Source organism: Pristiophorus japonicus, chromosome 1 (genome assembly GCF_044704955.1).
Source record: "Pristiophorus japonicus isolate sPriJap1 chromosome 1, sPriJap1.hap1, whole genome shotgun sequence".
NCBI classification, from domain to species: domain Eukaryota; kingdom Metazoa; phylum Chordata; class Chondrichthyes; family Pristiophoridae; genus Pristiophorus; species Pristiophorus japonicus.
In genome coordinates this window covers 199880364-199896343 of record NC_091977.1, presented here as the reverse complement: position 1 = coordinate 199896343, position 15980 = coordinate 199880364, and the positions used below count along the sequence as shown (strand labels likewise).

Here is a 15980-nt window from a genome sequence, read left to right as displayed (position 1 = left end):
AATGGCGGGTTGCTGGCCTCCTTTAAAATGGCCTTACTACTTTTACCCCAATCGTCTTCCTTGCGTGCAACCACGTGTCGTTGCTCCATTAGCGTTGCACCTCGTGGTTTGGATGCCATCTTTTTCCTGTCCATGATATCGACTGTCGCAATCTTCTTTCCCAGGGATTCTGTCACTAAAGCTGGGAAGGCGCCCTCGGATCCAATCTTCCTACCCAGGAGTCCTCCCACTGAAACCGGGAAGGTGCGTTCGGGTCGTCTCGGCCGGATCATCGCCACGCAGTCGTGATGAGTGGTCTGTGCCTCGGGGGCTGCGCGGATCTGCTCTCTGGTACCTGGTCCAACCGAAGGTGGGGGCTTGCTCTGCCTCTGAGCATGGGGGATGTCGATCGCTGGAGGGATGAAGTCTTCCCAGTTCCAATGAATGTTCCCCATCCGTCTTCTTCCAAGTAGCGTTGGTCCATCACCTGAAACACTCCACAAAGTTAAATTGTGCACCGTGCCATCATGGGATACACTTACATCCACACTACCAACAACTGATATCAGTTCCTTGGTGTAGGTGCGCAGCTTTGCCTGAACCGGGACCAGCTTGGGTCGTTCAGCTTGAACGTTCCATAGCCTCTCAAAGGCTTCCTGGCTCATTACTGATTGACTCGCCCCTGTGTCCACTTCCATGAAGACTGGAACGCCATTTATCTCGACTTCCATTATCACTGGAGGATAATCTGTGGTGCAGGTATATACTCCATACACTTTGTCCAGTGACTGAGCTGCCTCTCTAGCCATTTCCTCGTAATTCGCGCTGGATTCACAGCCATCTGCTGTCTCCTCTTCCACGTGGTGAGTCACAGCTCTTTTGCACATTCGCTGGAGGTGGCCCTTTGTGCTGCAGCCTTTGCACACATAGTCTCTGAACCGACATTGATGAGCCCTGTGATTACCTCCGCAACACCAGCATGGTGCTACTCGACTTACGTTTGCACCCCTCGGCGGACTCTGAGTTAAAGGACTCGGGGGCCTGTACGCTCTGCCCTGGGCAGATTCACGTTCAACAGTTCTGCCTGTGAAAGGCGTCATTCTATTTACAGTACTTGCCGTTTTTGAGTCCTGAGAGTGAGTCATCAACAGCTTGGAGCTGCAGCTTGAGGCCCTGAACGCCTGTCTGATGCTGATGTCCTTCTGCAGTGTGACGGTGGTTTTGGCAGACAGTAGTCTGTGAAGAAGGGCCTCATGACTGATGCCAATTGCGAAGATGTCCCGCAACGCATCGGTGAAGGATGTGCCGAATTTATATGGTCCTGCAGTGTAGTGTCGGCAGTGTACTTCGCGATTTCCTGGCCCCCGGGGCGGCGGTGTATATAAAATCGATGCCTGGCCGTGAGGATGTTCTCCTTCAGTTTGAGTTGATCCCGAATTAATACTTTCATCTCCTCTTTTGACTTGGTCGTTGTTTTCTCTGGTGCAAGCAAGTCCCTGACGAGGCCGTAGACCCCGGGCCCACAACTGGTCAACAGGATAGCTCTGTGCTTATCTGCCAGCGTGGCCGGATCATCGCCTACCAGGTTATTTGCTACGAAATATTGGTCGAGCCGCTCCGTAAAGGCTTCCCAATCTTCACCATGTGAGAACTTTACTAATGCACCAACGTTAGTCATTTTTACGTGAAAGTTCATAATCTCGTCGCCAGTTGTTATATCTTTAATACTCTTATGAATGACTCCATGAAGTCCAGTATTGTACTGGAGCTGTTGTGACCTTAGTCCCATTTATTGTAACTCCAGAGTGAGGCACAAGCATGGTGGGCAGCCTTTTATACTGGGCCCTGCACACCTATGCAGGTGGCCCTCAGGTTTCACACCGCAGTGTCCTCTGGTGGCACACCTTATGTGACTATACAGTTAGTATACATGGTCTACATACATGATAAATGGCAATTCCTGAAAGGGGACTTAGATTCCCATGACATTAAAAGGAAAATGGCAGTAGGTCATAGCCAGCTAGTAGCTCTTCACTAGCTGCTGTTGCCTTGACATTTTGACTCTCTATCGAATGGTACTCTCAGCACATCATAAGATACAAGCTAGGAGCAGCACAAAAATATTTGAATTAGCCAACCTTACAAGGTCACCTCATTGGGCTCAGGTGCACTGAGTGCCTCAGGAGCAGTATTCAGCAGCTCTTTGCCAGGATCATGTTATCAGCCCCAGTGTGTTTAATAATAACCAGTATCTGTGCTGTCATTGGAACAGAAAAGCACTTCACCTTCATTCACTGCAAGTAGATCAGGCCATAAAAAAGGCAAATTAAATCCTGATTTTGTATCTAGAGACGTAGGTTATGGAGGTAATGTTGAACTTGTATAAATTCTTAGTTAGTTTACAGTTGGAGTACTGTTTACAGTTTTGGGTGCCCCTTATCTGAGGGACATTAAAGCAGTGGAAAAGATGCAGTGTAGATTCAACAGCATGTTATCAGGGATTAGGATTTAGACTTATGAAGAAAGAATTGAGAAGTAAGGAGTTTTTCATGATGGCCAGGAATTTCCTTGGAGTTCTTCCCACTATGCTATAATTTCTGTATCAGAAGTGCAGCAGAAACCCTGTTAATGTACCTAAACACAGTTTACATTGCAATACTGGCAAGGTTACAACGACGGAGCAGGAGCAGCTCCAAGGAATCTCCCAGCTTATGTTTTTCAAACTGGAGTGATGTAAACAGTAATGTGCATCAGGACCTTTGCTCTTTTCAACATAACTAAATGATCTAAACTCTGGTGTCGAGGCTCCACATTAATATTTGCACTAAAATAGAGAGTATAATTAATTGCCAAAAGCATTGTAAATTAATTCAGGAGGATAAAGATAAGCTAATGAATTGGGCAGATGAATGTCAGATGAAATTTACTGCAGTGAAATGTGAGGTGATACAATTTGTGAGGAAGAATCAGGGAGGACATGTAAACTAAATGCCAAAATTTTAAAAGGAGCAGAGAGACTTGTTGGATTCGGGTATACAAATTTTAAAATAGGATGGACACATTGATAAAGCTGTTAAAAAAGTGAATGGGATCCTAGTTTGTCCTGGCCAATATTTAAGCCTCATGACTAAAAAAAACCCAGATTATCCAGTCATTATCGCATTGCTATTTGTGAGAGTTTGCTGTGCACAAATTGGCTGCCGCGTTTCCTACATTGCAACAGTGACTACACTTTACAAAATAGTACTTCATTGATGGTAAAGCGTTTGGGATGTCCTGAGGTCGTGAAAGGCGCTGTATAAATGTACGGTTTATTTTTCTTTTAGAGGCATCCAATATCAGAAAGTGTTAATGCCAAACTAATACAAATCATTGGGTGGGCCGCAATTAGTGGAGGAAGAGCATCCGGGAGGGCGCTGAGCACCTTGAGTCTCGTCGCCGAGAGCATGCAGAAAGCAAGCACAGGCAGCGGAAGGAGTGTGCGGCAAAACAGACTCCCCAATCACCCTTTCCCTCAATGACTGTCTGTCCCGCCTGTGACAGAGACTGTAATTCCCATATTGGACTGTACAGTCACTTTTAGAGGCGGAACCTGGGGGTACTTGTGCATGAAACACAAAAGGATAGTATGCAGGTACAGCAAATGATCAGGAAGACTAATGGAATCTTGGCCTTTATTGCAAAGGGGATGGAGTATAAAAGCAGGGAAGTCTTGCTACAGCAATACAGGGTATTGATGAGGCCACAACTGGAATACTGCGTGCAGTTCTGGTTTCCATATTTACGAAAGAATATACTTGCTTTGGAGGCAGTTCAGAGAAGGTTCACTAGGTTGATTCTGGAGATGAGGGGGTTGACTTATGAGGAAAGGTTGAGTAGGTTGGGCCTCTTCTCATTGGAATTCAGAAGAAGGTGATCTTATCGAAACATATAAGATTATGAAGGGGCTTGACAAAATGGATGCAGAGAGGATGTTTCCACTGATGGGGGTGACTAGAACTCGAGGGCATGATCTTAGAATAAGGGGCTGCCCATTTAAAACAGAGATGAGGAGAAATTTCTTCTCTCAGAGGGTTGTAAATCTGTGGAATTCGCTGCCTCAGAGAGCTGTGGAAGCTGGGACATTGAATAAATTTAAGACAGAAATAGACAGTTTCTTAAACGATAAGGGGATAAGGGGTTATGGAGAGTGGGCAGGGAAGTGGAACTGAGTACATGATCAGATCAGCCATGATCTTATTGAATGGCGGAGCAGGCTCGAGGGGTCGTATGGCTTACTCCTGTTCCTATTTCTTATGTTCTTATGTTCCTTGATTTCGAGGGACTGCCTATGATGATGATTAGGACTAATTCTGTACTTGCAATGGAGAGTGATGAGCATAGCTTGCAGAGAATGCATGGCTGGAAATCATGGTTATAATGTTCCATGCATTCATTTTAACAGATAGAAAAACACTCGCTGCCGACCTGTGAGTGCTGCTCCGCTGTGGATGCCCAGAATTGACCCTCTTGTGTCCACTGTTGGATGCCTTATTTTAGGCAGGCTGCCAAGGCCAATGTGAGTGTACAGAAGAGATTTTCTAAGATGAAACATGTGATGAGATGCTTTAGTTATGAGGAGAGACCAAATCAATTGGTACTCTTTTCACTAGGACAGAGAAGGTTAAGAGGAGATCTAATAGAAGATCAAAAATATGAGAGGTTTTGATCAAATAAACAGGGAAAAACTATTTCCACTGGTTGGTCAGTTAGTAATTAGGGGGCATAAATTTAAGATCATGAAAAGTGCAAAGGAAGAGGTTAGGAGAAATGTTTCTTACACAGAGTGTTATTGGACATTGAATGTCTTTCCAGACACAAAATGGTGCAAGCAGAATTCAGAATAATAACTTCTGAAAGGGAAGTGGATAAATGTTTGAAAGAGTTAAAAGCTGACACAGGCACAATGGCCTGAATGGTCTCCTTCTCTACAGTAAAATGCTTAAAGGATTGATACAGATAAGTTATTTGAAATGAATAAGCATGGGAGGAAGGGATCATGTCTATAAACTTCATTGGCAAAAATTACAGGCAACTCTCGATTATCCGTACACGGATCTAACGGAGATCCCTCTGTAACGGTGTTTTTAAAAACTGTCGCACACGTGATTATCTCGATCACCTCAAGTGTCAATCACACATAAATTGACTCAGGCGTGCACTCCTTTCTCATTTCGCAACTGACACAGGCATTAAATAACTGTCACACATGTGAAAATCTCGATCACTTCAGCTAGCAAGCACGCATAAATTGAAGCAGGTGAATCCATTGTCATGTATTTTATTACGTTCACGCTATGATAACACAAACTATGTCTTCGTGGTTGGTTCTATCACCGTCAAATTTCAGCTCTGAGACATGCACTCGCCCTAGCGGCAAAATCGTTTATCCGGAATAGCCCAATCCCCCAGGGACCCGGATAATCGAGAGTTGCCTGTAGTTTGGATGGCAGGAAATATTTATTTTCACCAAGTCATTAACCTCTAACCTCTGGAACAGATTGCTTGAATATGTAAGTTTGGAGTCACTAGATTCCTTCAAAAGTGAACTTGACAAATTCCTGAGAGAAGAGAACAGTTCCAGTTATGGGGATAAGTTGCTCATTAGTTGTGATTGTGATGTATCATCTCTCAGCTCTTCAACCATCAGAATATCAAAGGGTCGCAGTTTAATGTCTAAGCCAAAGGATAGTTCCTTGGTACTGCCCTGGAATGTCAGCCTAGATCAGCTCAAACCTTGAGGTGGGTCTCAAAATCACTACCTTCTGACTTGGAGTTGAAAATACTACCAACTGAGCCAAACTGACGCTTGAGGTGCTACATAAATGCGACTATCATTGATATGTAATGCAATAAATAATTTTCATTTATAAAGTGCCTTTCAGATCTTTGGGACATCCCAAAGCATTTTACAGTCAATGAATGACTTTTGAAGTACAAAACACAAAATTTGCAATCAGCAAGATGTCGCGAACAGTAATAAAATGAATGAACAGTTAATCTGTTTTTTATTTGAGAGATAAATGTTGGTCAACACACCGGAGAATCCCCCTGGGTTTTTTTTTCGAATAGTGCCATGGGATCTTTTCGGCGTACCTGTGAGAGCTGAGACAACCTCCTGTTGAAGGTCTGATCTCGCAGACTACGTGCATGCGAAGCCCAGCGACTGCCCCTGGGACTCGCAGCCAATCAGCCGGAAGATTTCCGCGTCTGTCAACCATGGCAACCACGGTGGGAGGGGGGGCGGAGGAAACCTACCCAATCAAGGCACATGATGGAGCAGGGTCCAGGTGGCTCATCAGACCAATCAGCGACGGTCTTGGTGGCCTGCGCCTCCAATAGCATAGGCGATTATTGGGGTGCGGACAGTTTGAAACGGTCAGGGAGAGGGAGGTGGTCGCTGCAGACGGTAAGGCTTACGCTATACTTTTCAGCACAAAGTGTCCCTGAATTAAAAGCACCGAGCTTGCAGTAACGGCGTGGGCAGTTCGCCAGTCCAGCAGACGGTAAAGCTCCATCCCGAGGCTGAGGTGCATTTGCCGGGATTTTACCGAAATAACCAAACATATTGAAGCTGTTCAAACTATCTTCGCCTGGTGCAAAGGTTGTGGCTTGTGCAACAGCTAAGGGAACTTTTAAGAATCTTGGGGCAAGAAAAAAAATCAAAATTGGACAAACAAATTCCACGAGTTCCTGGAATTCTTTCCCTATGGATTTCACCTTGCCTGGGCAAAGAGGCTATTTGAGTACTCTTGACTATTGGATAACCGTGGATATTAAACCGGGAACATCAACTCTGTAAATGTTGTTTGCTCCACAATAGAAGTAACTGAGGTTTTAATTTGTTGACTTGCAAATGCAACCCACATTATATTAAAAAAGGAAAATATGAAGTGGATTCAAGAAATTATAATTGGACTAAAAACAGAAAATGCTGGAAATCTCAGTGGGTCATGCAGCCTGCTCTTTTCTCCACAGATGCTACCTGACCACCTGAGATTTCTAGCATTTTCTGTTTTTATTTCAGATTCCAGCATCCACAGTATTTTGCTTTAGAATTAGACGAATGTTGACATGGCTTAGTTGTTGGCCTGTGACTCAGAAACCGCAAATGTAATGTCCCTATTTAAAAAAGGAAGCAGACCAAAAGGAAACTATAGACCAGTTAACCTAACATCTATCATTGGAAAAATGCTGGAGTCCATTATTAAGGAAGCAGTAGTGGGACATTTGGAAAAGCATGATACAATCAAGCAGAGTCAGCATTGTTTTATGAAAGGGAAATCATGTTTGACAAACTTGCTGGAGTTCTTTTGAGGATGTAACGAGCAGGGTGGATGTGGTGTATTTGGATTTCCAGAAGGCATTCGATAAGGTGTCACAAGAGGTTACTGCACAAGATAAAAGCTGACTGGGTTGGGGGTAATGTATTGGCATGGATAGAGGATTGGCTAACTAACAGAAAACAGAGAGTTGTGATAAATGGGTAATTTTCTGGTTGGCAAACTCACTAATGGGGTACTGCAAGGATCAGTGCTGGGTCCTCAACTATTTACAATCTATATTAATGACTTGGATAAAGGGACTGAGTGTCATGTAGCCAAGCTTTCTGATAATACAAAGATGGGTGGGAAAGCAAATTGTCAGGAAGCCACAAAATCTGCAAAAGGTATAGACAGGCTGAGTGAGTGGGTAAAAATTGGTCAGATGGAGTATAATATGGGAAAATGTGAGGTTATCTACTTTGGCAGAAATAATACAAAAGCAAATTATAATTTAAATGGAGAAAAATTGCAAAGTGCTACAGTAGAGAGAGATGAGGGGGGTCCTTGTGCATGAAACACAAAAAGTTAGTATGCAGGTATAGCAAGTAACCAGGAAGGCAAATGGAATGTTGGCCTTTATTGCAAGGGGGGGATAGAGTATAAAAGCAAGGAAGTCTTGCTACAACTGTACAGGGTATTGGTGAGCCTACACCTGGAGTACTGCATACAGTTTTGGTCTCTGTATTTAAAGAAGGATATACTTGCATTGGAGGCTGTTCAGAGAAGGTTCACTAGGTTGATTCTGGAGATGAGTGGGTTGACTTATAAAGGTAGGTTGGGCCTATACTCATTGGAGTGCAGAAGAATGAGAGATGATCTTATTGAAACTTGTAAGATAATGAGGGGACTCGACAAGGTGGATGCAGAGAGGCTATTTCCACTCATAGAGGAAACTAAAACTAGGGGACATAGTCTCAGAATAAGGGGCTGCCCATTTAAAACTGAAATGAGGAGGATTTTTTTCTCAGAGGGTTGTAAATCTATGGAATTCTCTGCCCCAGAGAACTGTGGAGGCTGGGTCATTGAATATATTTAATGCGGAGATGGACAGATTTTTGAGCGATAAGGGTTATGGGTGGCGGGCAGGGCAGTGGAGCTGAGTCTATGATCAGATCAGCTCATCGTCATAGGCAGTCCCTCGAAACGAGGATGACTTGCTTCCATGCCAAAAAAGGATGAGTTCACAGGTGTTTCAATGAAGGACCTAATATTCCAGGTCCTGAACTACATCCTGAAGGGTGGAAGATGCATGTGTGTGGATTTATTTAACGTGTGGTGGCCGTTGCACACCAGCCACCACGCGGACTTGAGAGAGCTAGGCCTTTATCCAGTGGCAAGGGTTATCCAAGATGACTGGAGACCTGCTCTGCTGCACGGACTTAGTGCGCACACATATCGAACTCGAGCCTCCCCTGGACCCCGATCACATCCCTCCACAGTCTCTCGCCGCTCCTGCTATATCTGTCCACGCTCCAATCACCAACCTGGACCTTGCTGACGTCAGTCTTTGCCGCCGTCGCCCTCCTGCACCAGCTCGCGCTGCTTCCTGAAGTGGCCTCCACGTTGTTCCTGGACCACCGCATCTCCATTCCTTTTATGGCCCCGACCTGCCGCTGGTGTTCTCACACAGGTCAGGGCCTCCACACTGCTATTAGCTATGATTTTGTTGAAAGGCAGAGCAGGCTCAAGGGGCCAAGTGGCCTACTCCTGCTCCTATTTCTTATGTTCTTATGTATGTTCTTAAGGTTGTGTGTTGAAGTCCCACCTCAAGCAGTGAGTACATAGTCTTGGTTGGTACAAGTACAGTTCTTTGGGATGGGATATTAAACTGAGAACCCTGCTTAGATGGATGTAAAAGATCCCTTGCCACTATTTTTAAAGAGCAAAGATTTTGGGCTAAGAGTCCTCCTTCAACCAACACCATCAAGAAGAAAACACACATTACCTGGTCACTTACGGTATCTACGGGATATCTATGGGACCTTGCTATGTGGGAAATTAGGCTACATGTTTCCCTACATAATAAATGACTGCATTTTAATTTATTATCTGTGAAGTGGCTTGGAACATCTTGAGGGATGTAATAAGATGCTATAATAACTGCAAGTTGTACCTAGTAACAGGAATAGGCCATTCATCCCCTTGAGTCTGTTCTGCTATTCAGTTACATCATGGCTGATCTGTATCTTAATTCCATTTACCTGCCGTGGTTCCGTAGCCCTTATTACCCTTGCCTAACAAAAATATATCGATTTCAGTTTTTTTGAGGAGAGTTCTAGATCATGTTTGTGTAAAGTGCTTTCTGACATCACCCCTGAAAGGCTTAACTCTAATTTGAAGGTTATGCCCTTTTTGTTTTAGACGCTCTCGCCAGAGAAAATAGTTTCTCTCTCCCCTAGCAATTCTTTTTAATCTTTCTTAATCATCAATATTCAAGGGAATAAAAGCCTAGTATATGCAACCTGTCCCCATAATTTAATACATTTAGTCCCGGTATCGTTCAGGTGAATCTGTGCTATATCCTCTTCAAGGCCAATATATCCTTCCTGAGGTGTGGTGTACATAACTGATGGTGATCTAACCAGAGGCCTGGACAACAGTAACATAAATTCCAGTCCTCTTGAGATAAAGGCCAACATTCCATTTGCCTTTTACATTTTTTTTGTACCTATTAGTTTTGTGATTTCTGTACTTGGAATCTGCCTGCTGATCCACATTACCCAGTTTCTTAATATTTAGAAAATACCCTGCTCTATCTATCTTGTGTCCAAGTGGATGTCCTCACACTTCCTTATATTGAATTCCACCTACCACACTTGCTTAATCTATTAATGTCACGTTTTAACTTTCTTTTCCCCATCTACACTATTTGCAGTGCCAGCTAGCTGAGTGTCGTAACGTAGTGCCTGCATAGCATCTTTGAGTTTTATTGAGGAAGTACATTGTGAGTGAACTGTGGAAATCCATGATGTGCCTAGACTTCCAACTAGCATTTGACAAGGTGCTGCGTGATGGGCTATAAATGTTTAAAATGGCAGGCATTTAAGGTAAAACCTGGGAATGCATAATTTGGTTGTCGGATAGGAAGCCGGGATATTTGTTCGAGGAGTGATGTCAGCGGCGGTGGTGTGGGGGGAAAGCGAGTGAGTGCTGAGTGGCGTTAACCCAAGGATTGTTGGAAATCATACAGCTTCTAATTTTTATATTAAAGTTTTGGATTGAGCAGTTCAGTTGAAGATGGTCGAATTCAGATAATAGCATAAATATACATAAATGATCTGGACTTTGGAATGGGATGCAAATCAAGAAGTTAATGTTGAACTTGTATATCATATACCATAGTCGGGAGTGTTATTTATGTGTAAGGCGAAAGAATAGGTTTCAAATCTGAATGAATGTAAGTTCCACCCGTAAGATTGTATTGGTATACTGGTACCCGTCATCATCATCATGGGCAGTCCCTCGTAATCGAGGAAGACTTGCTTTCACTCTTAACATGAGTTCTTAGGTGGCTGTACAGTCCAATGCGAGAACCACAGTCTCTGTCACAGGTGGGGCAAATAGTCGTTGAGGGAAAGGGTGGGTGGGACAGGTTTGCCGCATGCTCTTTCCACTGCTTGCATTTGATTTCTGCATGCTCTCGGCGACGAGATTCGAGGTGCTCAGCACCCTCCCGGATGCGCTTCTTCCACTTCGGGAGGTCTTTGGCCACGGTCTCCCAGGTGTCAGTGGGGATGTTGCACTTTATTAGAGAGGCTTTGAGAATGTCCTTGTAACGTTTCTGCTGCCCACCTTTGGCTCATTTGCCGTGAAGGAATTCCGAGTAGAGTGCTTGCTTTGGGCGTCTCATCTCTGACATGCGAACTATGTGACCTGCCCAGCGGAGCTGATCAAGTGTGGTCAGTGCTTCGATGCTGGGGATGTTGGCCTGATCGAGGACGCTAATGTTGGTGCATCTGTTTTCTTAGGGGATTTGTAGGATCTTGCGAAGACATTGTTGGTGGTATTTCTCCAGCAACTTGAGGTGTCTACTGTATGTGGTCCATGTCTCTGAGCCATACAGGAGGGTGGGTATTACTACAGCCCTGTAGACCATGAGCTTGGTGGCAGTTTTGAGGGCCTGATCTTCAAACATTCTTTTCCTCAGGCGGCTGAAGGCTGCACTGGCGCACTGGAGGCGGTGTTGAAGCTCGTCGTCAATGTCTGCTCTTGTTGATACGAGACTTCCGAGATATGGAAAATGGTCCACGTTGTCCAGGGCCACGCCCTGGATCTTAATGACTGGGTGGGGGGCAGTCCTGTGCGGCGAGGACAGGCTGGTAGAGGACCTTTGTCTTACCGATGTTTGGCATAAGGCCCATGCTTTCGTACATCTCAGTAAATACGTCGACTATGTCCTGGAGTTCAGCTTCTGTATGTGCACCGATGCAGGCGTCGTCCGCGTACTGTAGCTCAACGACAGAGGTTGGGGTGGTCTTGGACCTAGCCTGGAGACGGCGAAGGTTGAACAGGTTCCCACTGGTTCTGTAGTTTAGTTCCACTCCAGCGGGGAGCTTGTTGACTGTGAGGTGGAGCATGGCAGCGAGGAAGATTGAGAAGAGGGTTGGGGTGATGACGCAGCACTGTTTGACCCCGGTCCGGACGTGGATTGGATCTGTAATGGATCCGTTGGTAAGAATCTCGGCCTGTATGTCGTCGTGGAGCAGGCGGAAGATGGTGACGAACTTATGGGAGCATCCGAAACGGAGGGGAAGCTCCATTGACCCTCATTGTTGACAGTGCCAAAGGCCTTTGTAAGGTCGAAGAAGGCCATATATAAGGGCTGGGGCTGTTCCCTGCATTTTTCCTGCAGCTATCGTGCTGCAAAGATCATGTCCGTTGTGCCCCGTAGGGGACGAAATCCGCACTGTCACTCCAGGAGGAGCTCCTCTGCCACAGGGAGAAGATGGTTGAGGAGGACTCTAGCGACAACTTTCCCAGTGGCTGATAGCAGGGAGATTCCTCTGTAGTTGCCGCAGTCGGACTTGTCCCCTGTTTTAAAGATGGTCACAATCACTGCATCTCTGAGATCTCCTGGCATGCTCTCCTCCCTCCAGATGAGAGAGATGAGGTCATGCATTCGTACCAACAGTGCCTCTCCGTCATACTTCAGTGCCTCAGCAGGAATTACATCCGCTCCCGTAGCCTTGTTGTTAAATTGTCATGGCTTTTTCTACCTCGTGCAGTGTTGGGGCTTTACTGAGGTGGTGGTGGGTAGCATGCTGCGGGCTGGAGTCGAGAACATTAGAGTCAAAGGCAGAGTCTCGATTGAGGAGATCTGCGAAGTGCTCCTTCCAGCGGGCCCGGACTGCCTCAGTGTCCTTGATGAGTGCTTCCCTGTTCTTGGCCAGCAGTGGGGTGAGGGGCCTTGAGTGTTTGGACCATAGGTGACCTTGATGGTGATGAAGAATCCTCGCACATGATGGCTATCGGCCAGCTGCTGTATCTCCTGTCCTTTCTCCATCTACCGCCTGTTCTTTAGGTCCCGGGTTTTTTGTTGGACCTCAGCCTTGAGCCGTCTGTAATGCTGCTTTGCTGCTCTCGAGTTGGGTTGTTGTTTAAGGCTCATAAATGCTCTGCGCTTGCGATCTATTAGCTTTTGGATCTCCCGATCATTCTCATCAAACAAGCTGATACACTGTCGGTGAACATTAGGGATGGAATGTCGCAGGTAGCTGATACACTGTCGGTGCACATGAGGGAGGGAATGCCGCAGGTAGTTAAGACGCTGTCTAGGCACATGAGGGAGGGAATGTCGGAGGTAGCTGCTGCAATAAGGGAACACGTCCAGACCCCGCGACGATTGACGGAATCAACTGCCACTCCCACTTCAATTCCCAGACCAACCTCTGAAGAGGACCCTCTACCCACTCTTCCCCCAAACAAGAAGTGCGCATTACCCAAGATGCTGGAAAGAATAAGCTTGATAGCATCCGAAGAACCGCTGCGCCACCCCCAGTGGGCAGAGGTGGAGTCACCAAGACCAAGCGCAGCAGGCGATCTTAGAATAAGTTGGAGGAGAGATGGTTGCAGTCTTTGTTTGCTGCTGCTGTTATTGTTACTGTTCTTATGATGGTAACTGTTCTCAAATTACGTTTTTTGTAAGTGATGTAAATTTACAAGTTTAAAAGTTTGTAAGTGATTTTAACTGAATAGTTTAAAGTTTGATACAAGAATATTTTTTATTAAAGTTAAGTACAAACAAATGTTAAAATTTTGAGTAAAATGTATGTTTTAAATTATAACTGCATCATTTACATCATTTGTTCCATTATTAACGCAACTCTGTGAACTAAAGAAGAATCACTTACATTATTTGTTCCATTATTAACAGAACACAACATTATGGAACAGGTCCAAACAGTAAACATGGTCCATTTTGAATAGTTGCCGCTGAGCCTTCAGGCAGCAAAGCATTCATGGATGAGCTGCTGGCGCAAGGCTCGAGCAATCGTTAATGGGGCACAACAGCCCGCCCTCCTCCACCATCGTGCCCCAGGTTCAGGTAGTTGCATGGCTTTCTCGTCATCTGCATCTCCCTCCTCGTCATCAGCCACTCTCCCCTCAGGTGGGTCTTCCACCAGCTGCTGTTGCCTCATGGTGGCTAAGTTCTGCAGCATGCAACACACAACGTGAACTGACTGACAATCTCAGGCGAGTATTGCAAGTAGGCTCCGGAATGGTCCAGGCATTGGGAACGTTGCTTCAAGATGCCAATGGTCCTCTCTATTCTGCGCGTCGCAATGTGCGGCTTGTATTCCCGCTTGGCTTCCGTCCAGGTTACGCGTAGGGGCGTCATGAGCCGTACCCTTTGTCCCCCAGTAGCCAACTCTGCCCTTCTGGCTGCTGCTGAAACATGGCAGATATAGCGCGCTCAAGTAGAATGAAAGCATCATGGGTGCTCCCAGAGTATCTCGCATCAACTGCCATGAAGTGATGCATATCGTCACAGTCAAGCTGCTTGTTCATAGAGTTGGAAGCCTTTTCTGTTCCTGTATATTTGGAATCCTCCAAAGGTGTTCGCAACGCGATGTGGGTACAATCATTGCAGCCCTGTACCTTTGGGAAGCCAGCAATCCTGGAGAAGCCCACAGCCCTGTCACGCATTGCCTGGGCGGTCATGGGAAACTTTATGCAGTCATTCCTCTGGGCATATAGTGCAGCAATCACCTGCCGAATGTAGATATGTGTTGTATGTTGCGAAATGGCGCGCACACCCCCAGTTGTGGCCTGGAATGATCCAGATGCATAAAATGAAAGTGCAGCTGTAACCTTTACTTCAACTGACAAAGCAGTCCTCCTGACGCTTCTAGGGTGCAGGTCTGCTTTTATTAACTCACAGATCGCAATTACAACTTCTTTGTGGAAGCGCAGTCTTCTCACAAAGTCTGCCTCGCTCGGGTGCAGGTATGAATGCATGTCTCGATATACCCGACGTGGGTAAGGCCTCCTGCGCATCATCCTACGTGCTGTGAGGTACCTCAGGTGATGCTGTTCAATCAATCTTCTCCTCTGCAGCAACATCATGCAGAAGGCTTGCACGAGGTTATAGCATTGTGTCAATATTGTCCCTGTGAATGTAGGTGGAAGAATCATGAAAGAGTTAATAAAATGGTTCTAGGAATCAATAAGAAAATAAGAAAAGACAGACTTGGTTTCCCGTGAGAAAGTAGTGGACAAAGTAGCTTGTGTGACCATCACTGATAAACAAGGGTTTATGGCCATGACTTGATAAGGTGCACATTTACTTCGTGTGATTAAGCTGGGCTATTCCACTCGTAAAAGCATAAAGTGTTCTAAAGATAAACAGGCTGTCAATTCATGAAGCCCTAGTAACACACTGTGATTGATGAAGCAGGCCATACCTCCTTCGGTTTGTAAGAATAAAAGGGATGCGTCTGTGAGGATAGGCAGACCTTTTGTCTGCCTGCCCCGGAATCTGTAGACTCTGTGCTGGCAGTTTGGTAACAGGTCCGAAGCTGCTTCAATAAAGACGTAAAGATTGAAGGTATCTGACTCGATTATTGTCGAATGCAGCTGACCACCTGAACTAGGACTTAACACCTCCATAATTAAATTGTAACTTAGCAACAATCTCAAAACATTAGGACAAAGCACTCCCACTTCTTCCCTCTCCAAGGTGGATGCCCTAGTATGGACCACACCCTGGTCTGTGCAATAGGCTTGCTTCCAACGGGAAGCTAGGCATTCAATGAAGACATTCGGGGCAACAAAGTATAATGCAATTCTTGAATTTTTGATTTTTTTTTTCTCCAAAAGTACCACCCCATCACCGAACCCCTCCACACCAGGCTCGAGGGTCGGAGAATCGCTCCCTCGCCCATTTTCGGGACTCGGCTTTCCCAACCCCTCACCCCCGCCCGCCCAGGCTGCTTTTGCAGCCGAGGTCCTGTGTCCGGGCGAAGGGGCGATTCTGCCGGCCAACACACTGATCCTCTAGCCCAGTGAGGAGAGGCTCGGTGGTGCTTGGTACTTTGAAAAAAAAATCTAAAAATCAAGAATTGCATTACACTTCAAATTTCTCCCTTTTGACTTTCAAAAAATGAAGATTTGTTATACATATTCTCTGCCACCTTC

The 15980-nt window shown here is 45.6% G+C and overlaps 1 protein-coding gene across 3 annotated transcripts in view; it reads left to right on the top strand.

Moving 5' to 3' along the window:
• Positions 1-6388: 6388 nt before the first annotated feature.
• poc5 (POC5 centriolar protein homolog (Chlamydomonas)) overlaps positions 6389-15980 on the top strand; it is a 173609-nt gene continuing 164017 nt past the window's right edge. For all 3 annotated transcript variants that reach the window (XM_070886119.1, XM_070886104.1, XM_070886110.1), the window contains exon 1: positions 6389-6427. The gene's annotated coding sequence lies outside the window, so the exon portion shown is untranslated. The remainder of the gene's footprint in view (positions 6428-15980) is intronic.